The sequence below is a fragment of the Microcaecilia unicolor genome, chromosome 8, assembly GCF_901765095.1.
Source record: "Microcaecilia unicolor chromosome 8, aMicUni1.1, whole genome shotgun sequence".
NCBI classification, from domain to species: domain Eukaryota; kingdom Metazoa; phylum Chordata; class Amphibia; order Gymnophiona; family Siphonopidae; genus Microcaecilia; species Microcaecilia unicolor.
The window spans coordinates 41,390,058-41,401,275 of record NC_044038.1 but is presented as its reverse complement, the minus strand read 5'-3'; positions in this window follow the sequence as shown (position 1 = coordinate 41,401,275).

The window sequence follows — 11,218 nt, the reverse complement described above, 5'->3', positions numbered from 1 at the left end:
GAAAACAAAAATGTGTTCTGCAGGTTTCTGATATCAGCACAAGTTGGGGCATTATTCCCAACATTGCTAGGAAAATCGTACTTGCACATTGTACAGACTCTAGACCATCCTTTAAAGCTCTTCTAACTTTTTTTCCCTTCAAAAGTTTTTAATTGTGCAATTCAAAAGGGGTGTGGCTATGGGTGTGGAAATGGGAGTCTCATGGGCAGGTCTCTGGTGCCCCCATGCAGACTGTCAGTTGGCGCCCCCCCCCCCCCCCCCCCCATCTAGCATAAAATACCATAAATACCATACTGTGCAAAATATAAAGACAGCAGGTGTAAATTTGAAAAAACTAACAAGTACCAATCACCAGTTTACAAATTAACAAATAGAAATAAAACAAATATAGAAAATAAAATAATACCATTTTATTGGACTAATACATTTAGCTTTCAGAGGCCAAAACATCCTTCCTCAGGTCAATACAGTATAGTGCTGTTACAGTATCCTATCCTGACCTGAGGAAGGGGGTTTTGTTCTCCAAACGTTAGCCAAAATGTATTAAAATTAGGCCAATAAAAATATTACCTTGTTTACATGTTCTATTATAAACATTTATTAACACAGCTACAATACTACTTTATTCTAAATCAAAAAAATAAAAATATATATTTTATTTACAGTTTGTTGTCTCTGGTTTCTGCTTTCCTCATCTTCTTTTCACTGTCTTCCTTCCATCCAGCATCTCTTTGTTCTCTCTCTGCCATCCAGTGTCTGCCCTCTCTGCTGTCCCCTCCATCCAATGTCTGCCCTCTTTCCCTGATCCTTCCATCTACATCTGCCCTCTCTCTCTCTCTCTCTCTCTCTCTCTCTCTCTCTGCCCCTTCCATCCACCATCTGCCCCTGTCTGCCCCCTCTCTCTCCCCCTTCCATTCACTGTCTGCCCTTTCTCTCTGCCCCTTCAATCCACCATTTGCCCTCCCTCTCCCATCCATCCAGGATCTGTCCCCTTTCTCTGCCCCTTTTTTTCAGCCCCCAGTTCCAGCCCCACTATCCCACCAATCCCGAGCTTCAGCCCCCAGCCACTTCTCCCTGGCCCCTTTCAGCCCCCAGTCCCGACAGTTTCAGCCCCTGCCCCTTTTCAGCCCCCAGTCCCAGTACTAGCCCACTTATCCCACCTACTCTCCTTTTCAGTCCCCAGTTCCAGCCCCCTTCATCCACATGCCTTGCATTAGGGCTCCCCTTTTCAGCCCAACCCATTCTCCCACCTGACCCAGGCATGCCCCATTTTCCCTCATGACCCCTTGTCAGACCCCAGTTCCAGCCCCCTTCTCCCATTTGAGAGTCCCCTCCCCACCCCCTTCTCCCGAGAACCCCCACCCCACCCCTTCTCCCATCTGAGAATCCCCCCTCCCATCTGAGAACCCCCTCCCCATCTGAGAACCCCCACAACACCCCTCTCCCATCTGAAAATCCCCCTTCTCCCATCTGAGAACCCCCTTCCCCTCCCCATCTGAGAACTCCCTCCCCTCCCAACTCTCCTGCCACCACCCTACCTTTAAAAAACATTTTGTGAAGCCGAGTTGCAGGCAGCGCCTCGCCTCGCCTCTCCCCTGCCCTCCATCTACCCATGTCCAGCGACCCTCTCTCCCCTGCCCTGCATGCACCCATACCCAGTGACCCTCCTCTCCCCTGCCCTACCCTCCATGCATCCATACCCAGTGACCCTCCTCTCCCCTGCCCTGCATGCACCCATACCCAGCGACCCTTCTCTCCCCTCCATGATCCACCCATGCCCAGGGACTCCCTTCTGTCCCCTGCCACCCCTCCCGAGTTGTTCAGCGGCGGCGACTTCTTCTTCTTCTCCTCCCTCCCTCCGGATCCATCCCTCACCGCCCTGTCCTTCGAATTCTTCGGGGCAGGCAGTCTTGCCTGCCTGCTGCCAGTGCTGACTCTCCCCTGCCAGTTCGCACTTCAAAATGGCCACTGCCGCCTCTGGAAGTCTATTCAGATCAGGATGTAAAGATAGAATCAAATCTAGTAGCTTGGCCAATCTGGCAGGTTGCAAGTTCTGTAATAACTATAAGTCCTTGTAGAAATTATGGTGCTACATTAGTCGAGGTTCTGTGCTGCAGGCTAGGCAGGGGGCCTAGGAGACTGGGTATTCTAGCGATGGCTGCACTAACATTGTTGGCTGTTCCAGGTTATTATAGGGCTATGTGGTTAAGTATGGGAACAATGGGTGCTGGAGCCTGTATGCCCTTCTAGCTAAGATGACAGTTTGGAAACCTCAGGGTTTGCTTCTAGGATTTTTATTCAAACTCTTATATTCATACCACAGCTTTGCATCTTTCATTTCATATGTTACATCAGTAGTTGCTGGGAAGAATATTGTAAGATCAGTAGACTATCCAGCAGTTTCCAGAAAGAAAGGAGGATCCTCCCATCCAAACATTATAATCAGAGGATGGGACTATTCTAGGAGGGAATTCTCTTTGGGTATAAAACCCTGGGTCACATTTGAATTTCTGCCTTTAGCTTCAAGCCACCCTGGCTGTTGGCCCTATGTTCTAGGGTAGACCCTATCCAGATTAAAGCCATAGCCATCTAGATTCAGAAATTCTAGGAGTAAATTATACCTGGGAATCCCAGCTGGTATAAGTACTTGAAGAGAGATTCAAAAGCCACAAGCCTCTGCCCTGGTTGGGTGCTTGATGGAATGTGGAACTCTTCATACCCCTTCTGAGTGACCAAGGAGTAAAGAGACTGGACTATATATGTACATGTCAGCAGGTCAACTTGGACATTTTACATCTGCTACAGTTCTAGGAACACTCCTAGGCTGCAGAGAATTTGTACCATTTGCATCTACTTGGCTTTGCACCTATAACCAGCACTGTAAGTAAACTTCTTGGACTGTACTTTACTTCTATTATCTTCAGTAGTGGAAGTAGTGAGAGAAAATATCAAAGATATAAAGTATTAAGAGGAGGATGTGTGGACCATTTGCTGTCTCTGGAACAATGGTGAGACAACAGAAATCCAGAGACATTGTAAATGAATAATTCCTTACTACTTATTGCCTCCACCATTGCTGCCTTGTAATTATCCCTTTTGATTTCAATTTACTTGGATTAAATAAAATACTTGGTTCAGAACACCAGCTTTGAGATGGACTGAATTCTTATGGAGAGAGTGTGGAAAGCTACAAACAGCCTCCCAGTGAAAACAAGTCCTGGCCCAAGCAAGGAGTACAGAGAGAGATTTGGGAACATTACAAATAGCCTCCTGGTGATTACCAGTCCTGGCCCCGACATAATATAAATTGTTATGTTAAGGGCCCCTGTTACTATCTGATGAACACCGGGGCATCTCCCTTATAATAGCATACTAAAGACCAATTTAGAAGCTGATGTGTATCATTAGCCATGTGAGGACTAAAAATATTCAAAACCTCCATTTAAATTTTCATAACATGTTAGTTATATACAGTGATGTGCTGGTAAATTTTTAACAACAAGCTCTCTCCCTGGTCCACCTCTGTGCCCCCCCCCCCCCAAAAAAAAAAAGAATTGCAGAGCTGGCTATACCTGGGGACAGAGCATGCTTTCAAACAATCCTTACATCCAAATTTACCTTCTTTTAATGTAAAAAAAAAAAATCCTTTATCCTCCATCTTTTAGGACACTGCCTACCTGCTGAATAGTGATGGCACAAGGAAAGCAGTTTGGTCCAGTGCAGACTACTCAAAATAACCTGGCTGTGCCTTAGATGGGCCCTAGTATTGCCATATTGAAAATGCGACCATACCATGACTCTGTGGTTATGCTCCACTAATAAATTAAAAGATTAACTGGATTTCTTGAAAGGATTATATATTTTGGGATGCAGGACTAGGGACACACACATACACGCATTTAGTCAATATCATAATTCTTCATGTACAGCCACAAAACAACCTTTTAGGATGGATAGTGTTCACAATGAGCTCCTTTTTTAATCGACCAGATAGAGATAAGAGTTTTCAGTTTTGGCACAGTATAATTTATCACAAGAACAAAATATAAGAAAACCAATGGGCTGCATTAGGGGCTTATGGCCAATTTTCAACAACAACAACAAAAATGAATACGTGCAAAACGTAGAAAATCAAGCTATTGGGGATGTAGGAGGAGCCAGCATTTTTAGCAGACTGGTCCCCTAGATATCCCAGGAGAGCAATAGGGCACTCTAGGGGGCACTGCTGTGCAAAAAATGCTTGCAGGTACACATCTCATCTTTGCTCCCTTATCTTGTCCCCTGAGCCCTCCAAAACCCACCCAAAACCTACTGCCCCCTACTGTACACCACTACAATAGCCCTTATGGGTGAAGGGGGTGCCTATATGTTGGTACAGAAGGAGTTTGGTGATTCTGGGAGGGGTCACAGTTTCCACTACAAGTGTGACAGGTAGAGGTACATAGGAACCCGAGTCCTCCACTCCCTAGTACACTACACAGACCACTATACTACTCCAGGAACCTGCATTCTGCTCTAATAGACCTGGCTGTAACATCTGAGGTTGTCATGGAGGCTGGTAAGTCATATTTGTATTCACATTTTTGGGGAGTGGGAGGGGGTCATCCCTGATTCTTTCCAGTGGTCATTAAAGGGCACTTTCTTGTGCCTTATCTACTATAATAAAACTCACCCTAAGCCATTGTTGCCAGGGTTGCGGTCTTCCCGCAACACTGGGTGGGTTTTCTTTGAGCAGCTGCGGCAAAATTTCGGCGGCTGTGGGGTGTGGGTTTGGGCTCTTCTCCTGTGGCCGCTGTGTGCTTTTTTCCGGGGCTTCTATTGGTCCAATTTGGTCCAATAGAAGCTTTTCCAGGGCTTCTATTGGTCCAATTTGGTCCAATAAAAGCTTTTCCGGGGCTTCTATTGGTCCGATGTGGTCCAATAGAAGTGTTTGAGGGGCGTGGTCAACGTCAGGGGCGGGGTTAACATCAGGGGTGACGTCAGGGGCGGGGCTGGTGACATGGGGGCGGGGCCTGGTGACATGGGAGGCGGGGGTTGACGTTGGGCTGGTTTAGGGCTGATTTTGGCGGGGGAAAATTTTTCCCATCTGGCAACCTTGCCCTCAGTGTTTCTGAGGACACTGACGTCACTGAAGCCAAGCCCTGACTTCCTTCAAAAAGGTTCGAAGGTTCGTGGTGGTGAAGCCACCAAATCGCTCCGGGCCCCGCCCTCAAGGGCGGAGCAATGGCAGAACAACGAAGTGGTTGGCAGGGAGGGAGGCAGGGAGGCGGGGGGTGGGAAATCGCTCCGGGCCCCGCCCTCGCGTCAAACGTCATGATGTTGGGGGCGGAGCAATGGCAGAACAACGAGGGGTTGGCCAGGAGGGGGGGTGTTGGCGACAAAAACCTTGCTAGCGCCCGTTTCATTGCTCTGAAACGGGCCTCTTTTTACTAGTTCATTATAAAAACAGGTTTAGCTCAAAACATCTTAGTTTTGTTTTGTTCCATTATGGCTGAAAAATGTCCAAGTCTTAAGAACGCCCAAATCCCACCCTTAACATGCCCCCAACACACCCCGTTGAGATTGGATGCACTGCAGATGAACAGCATAGAAAAACATCTGAAAGATAGGTTTTGAAAATACTGATTTGGATGTTTTTGTGAGAAAAACATCCAAATGCTGCTTTATGCCACTTTTTAGACATTTTTCTCTTTTGAAAATGAGCCCAATAGTGATGTATATCTAAAAGTGCTTGCAGCGAGAAATGATCTTAACCTGTCTGTCACATAGATGAAATAGTGCATGCAGAGAGCATGGGTGCTGCCAGAGTATTAAAAGCATTGTGGAACAGTGAACGAAAAGGGTTTGATGCACTATATTGCTGAGATGGCAAAAAAAGGCCCATCACTAATATCAATAAACCATAAAGCTGAAAATAAACCATTACTACCAAATACTGGCTAAACATATTGATATATAACATGGAAAATCAAATAAATTAAGAAAGTGAATAGAATGTTGGGTATTATTAGGAAAGGTATGGAAAACAGATGTGAGGTGCACTGGCTCCCACTCAAAGAACGTATCATCTTTAAAGTATGCACCTTAGTCCACAAAATCATTCACGGTGAAGCCCCTGCATACATGACTGATTTAATAGACCTGCCACCCAGAAACGCTAAAAGAACATCCCGAACTTTCCTCAACCTCCACTTCCCTAACTGCAAAGGGATAAAATACAAAGTACTGCATGCATCAACCTTCTCCTATATGAGCACGCAACTCTGGAATACACTACCACGTAACCTGAAAACGATCTACGAATTAACCGACTTCCGCAAACGATTGAAGACTTATCTCTTCGAGAAAATCTACTGCAAGGATCAAAACACATGAAGCCCATACACACCAACAGAAATGAATCAATACACTCTCCTTGAATTCTCTCACCCCCGCATTTCCACCACAATTAATACACCACCCACAAATAAAATTGTTATACCCTAAGGTTATCTGCTATTGTTCTATCGCCCCATCTTTTCCCCATTGTATCATTCCATTGTTCTACGCCCCAAAGATGTTCTGACTTGACTCTGTCTCTCATAACTCTTCACAATGTAACCATAATTGTACTGTAACATATTGTACTTCCATCACTCAAAATGTATTGTAAGCCACACTGAGCCCGCAAATAGGTGGGAAAATGTGGGATACAAATGCAATAAATAAAAAATAAATAAATAAATAATGCCGTTGTATTGCTCCATGGTGCGACCGCACCTTGAGTATTGTGTTCAATTTTGGTGGCCGCATCTCAAGAAAGATATAGTAGAATTGGAAAAGGTGCATGAAGGGCTACTACAATGATAGCGGGGATGGGACGACTTCCCTATGAAGAAAGACTAAGGAGGCTAGGGCTTTTCAGCTTGGAGAAGAGACGGCTGAGGGGAGACATGATAGAGGTATATAAAAGAATGAGTGGAATGGAAAAGGTGGATGTGAAGCGTCTGTTCACGCTTTCCAAAAATACTAGGACTAGGGGGCATGCGATGAAACTATATTGTAGTAAATTTAAAACAAATCGGAGAAAATATTTCTTCACCCAATGCATAATTAAACTCTGGAACTCGTTGCCGGAGAACGTGGTGAAGGCGGTTAGCTTAGCAGAATTTAAAAAGGCGTTACACGGTTTCCTAAGTCCATAAACCACTACTAAATGGACTTGGGAAAAATCCACAATTCCAGGAATAACATGTATAGAATGTTTGTACGTTTGGGAAGCTTGCCAGGTGCCCTTGACCTGGATTGGCCGCTGTCGTGGACAGGATGCTAGGCTCGATGGACTTTCCCAGTGTGGCATTACTTATGTACTTATCCAGGAGCCAGGAATGACAAAACTGCTAACCTGAAGACGCCAATAACGGTCACAAAAAGCTAGAATGGGAAACACAAAAAGTTGAAAAAGATATCATTTGGAATTTAAATCACAACCAATTTATATGGAAATGGAAATAAGAACATGACTCAGCACATTGATGATTAATCTCAAACCAAATTGCAGTAGTGCACACAGCCAAGAAACCAGCAGGGTAACGCCAAGAGAATGAAAAAAACCTGGCACGTTTGGAGGCACTTAAAGTGCATGTGAGTGATGCCACAGAGTTAAGGTACTGAAACAAAGGAAAATATCTATGCATAAAAATTAAACCGCCACTATCAAAAAAACACAAAGTCAGCTAAAAATCTCAAAAACTGATCAAGTTGAATAATGTGATATGTTCTTAACTAACAGAAAAACCTTGTAGGTTCAGCAAAAAAAAACTAGTATCATCTACTTTTCTTTCCAACAGGAAATACAAGAGACCTCAGAAACAAGATTTTGTTTCACCCCACAGTCAAGCTAGAGAGTCCCTTTTGCCTTTAGGGTGAGTGGTTCTCTAAACAATGCTTCCTCTTGTCTGGTCAGTGATAAAAAGGGCGCTTACTTTTCTAGTTCATCTCCATTCCTTCTCTCCACAGAAGGAAGGAAAACAGCCATGCCCTTCATTAAAGATTGGGAAAAAACATATGCAAATTAGTTCAGGTTCCTGTATTCACCTCTCTCCTCCTCTACCAGGGTCAAGTCTAACTTTCCACACCTGTTTCCTTGCAGGTTTTTTTTTAAACAAAGGCATTCAACAGTTTTGTTTGAAACAAAAGAAAACTCTTCTTGTGTTTTCCCCCATGTATTTTACTACAGTTCAGAGTTTAAAAAAGAAAAAACATTAGGTAGCAAGTCTTCTCAGTCTTTTTACCTTTAACAAACAAAATTATTCATAAGAAAAAGAGTTTGAGCTCTCTTTCCTGGTAAGCCTAGGGCTCAAACACTGGCAGACCCTAAACTCTTTACTCCCGATGCAGCAGGCTTATGCTGCATTGAGACCCGTCCCACTCTGTCAGCAAACAAAAACTTGAAAAAGTACAGGCGTAACTTATTTCTTCATAGGCTGTTTACTCAGGGGTCCTTTTACTAAGGCGTGCCAAAAAATGGCCTGCGCTGGTGTTGGCGTGTGTTTTGGACGCATGCAGGTCCTATTCTGGCACGCCGGTAAAAAAGGCCTTTTGGCTGAAAATGGACGTGCGGCAAAATAAAAATTGGCGCGCATCCATTTTGTGCCTGAGACCTTACCGCCACCCATTGATTTAGTGGGAAGGTCTCATGTGTTAACCGGGCAGTAATCATCAGTGCGCGTAAAACAGTTAGCGTCGTGCTGAATTATCGCCCAGGGCATGTGCTAACTGGGCGGTAGTTCCAAACTGACGCACATTGGACACGCGTAGATGCCTACGCGCCTTAGTAAAAGGGCACCTTGTTTCCTTTCTCTGAAGCGCTGCTTAATGCTACTTTTATATGAAGGGGCTCTTTTACTAAGGCGCTTAGGTGCCTACGTGTCCAATGCGCGTCAATTTGGAACTACTGCCTGGCTACTGCACGCCCCAGGGAGCAATTCCATTCTTTACGCGTGTCCAATACATGCGTTGGAAAATATATTTTTTCCTATCATGCGGTGTTAACCAGGCGGTAATCGGAAGTGTACGCATGGTGATGATTACTGCCCAGTTAACGTATGAGACCTTACCACTAAGTCAATGGGTGGCAGTAAGGTCTCGGGCCCAAAATGGACGCGAGCCAATTTTTATTTTGCCGCACGTCCATTTTCGGCCAAAAAAAGGCCTTTTTTTACAGGCGTGCTGGAAATGAACCTGCGCATATCCAAAATGCGCCTACACCAGCGCGGCCATTTCTTGGCATGCCTTAGTAAAGGGACCCCTAAATATATTGAACTTCCATCTCTTCCTCTGGGCATCTGGTACACCTTCCTCATAACCTTGAGCCTCCTCTGTTCTGGGATACTCCTGGACCTCCATGGGCTTGCCCACCCCTCCTCTCTCTTCTGCTTCAATGTAAGTCTTTAAATGCTCCTGCTCCTCCCTAGCAAGCCTCTCCCCCACTAGGCAGTACCACCAGGGTTTTTGGATTATTTCCCCCCAGGGCCGCCGAAAGACTGAGCCGGGCCTGGCCGCGGGCCCCCCCCCCCCCCCCAGTCCCTATCACTGTCGCCTCCCTCTCCTGCTCCCAGGCTGCTGGCGCTGCAGTCCCCGGTCTCACCTGCCCACCCTCGGCTCCGATAGCCCCCCTCTGTCCGCCACCGTGCCCGGGCACCCTGCATTCAAATTGGCAGCGCCTCACCTCTGTGTGAAAGCGGCAGATCACCTCACTTCGGGCCTTCCCTCACTGTGTCCCGCCCTCGTCACTTCCTGTTTCCGCGAGGGCGGGGCACAGTGAGGGAGGGCCTGAAGGGAGGCAATCTGCCGCCTTCACACAGAGGTGAGGCGCTGCCGATTTGAATGCAGGGGGTCCGGTCACGTTGGTGGACGGAGGGGGGCTATCGACAGTGCCGAGGGCAGTCAGGTGAGACCGGGAACTGCTGCGCCAGCGGCCTGGGAGCAGGAGGAGAGAGACCCCGGCACCGGACCTCCCTTGGAGGCTGAAGCCTGGGGAATTTTGTCCTTCCTGCCCCCCCCCTCTCCGCGGCCCTGGTTTCCCCCCCACCATTTCTGTCAATTCTCCCTCCTCTTCGCATAAGTGAGTCCCAGTGTCCTCTGATGGGGAACCCATAATTTCACTGAATTTTCTTCTCTGACCTTTTCCCCTTGAAATGAGGGAAAGGGGATAGGCCTAGGGAGGTTTCTCCTTTGCTCTAGTTTTCCTCTTACAATAGGCAGTGCCTTAAAAGATGGACAACTTATTTGACAGCTTTTTAATTTATTTGAAAGCTTCCCATATCTAGATTTAATATCATGAAATAAAAATCGAATATCACTAAAACAGATTAAAATTATTTTAGCTGGTAGCAAAAGCAATAAACTCTATTTTTCTACACTGTTCTATACAATACAGATGGCCAAATTTCAGTGAGAGGATATCCTGTTTCCTGATGGGTTCATCTTAACTGTTGTTGTAATCTGCCTTGGGAAGCCTGGTATTATGAAGATGATGTAATATATTGAAATTAAATGGAAGTAAAATTAAATTCTCCTTTCATTGGGGCACATGGAATCACATCTTCATCTGTTTTGTAGAAGTTGACCTTTTAGATACACAAATTGGATTATTCTGTTTTGAACATGTTTCAGGAGCAAGTGGTTTTATAAGTCAAAATAAAAATAAATATTTTGTTTCATGCAGATCTCTTTTGTTTAAACATAACTAAATGGGCTATAAGCCCCTAATGTAGTCCATTGGTTTTCTTATATTTTGTTCTTCTGATGATTTATACAATGCCAAAACTGAAAACTCTTATCTCTATCTAGTTGATAATAAAAGGAGCTCATTGTGAACACTATCCACACTAAAAGGTTGTTTTGTGGCTGTACATGAGGGATTGTGATATTGAATAAATAAGTGTATGTTTGTGTCCCTAGTCATGCATCCAAAATTTATGTAATCCTTTGAAGAAATCCAGTTAATTGTTTAAATTATTAGTGGAACATAACCACAAAGGCATGGTATGGTCACATTTTTAATATGATAATAAAGCCTGGCTAAGGAACAGGTTATTTTGAGTTAGTCTTCAATGGACCAAATTCGCTTTCCTTGTGCCATCACCATCCAGCTGGATAGGCAGTGACTTAAAAGGTGGAGGATAAAGGATTTTGTTTTTACATTTATATCACAAATGATCCCACGCAACGTCAG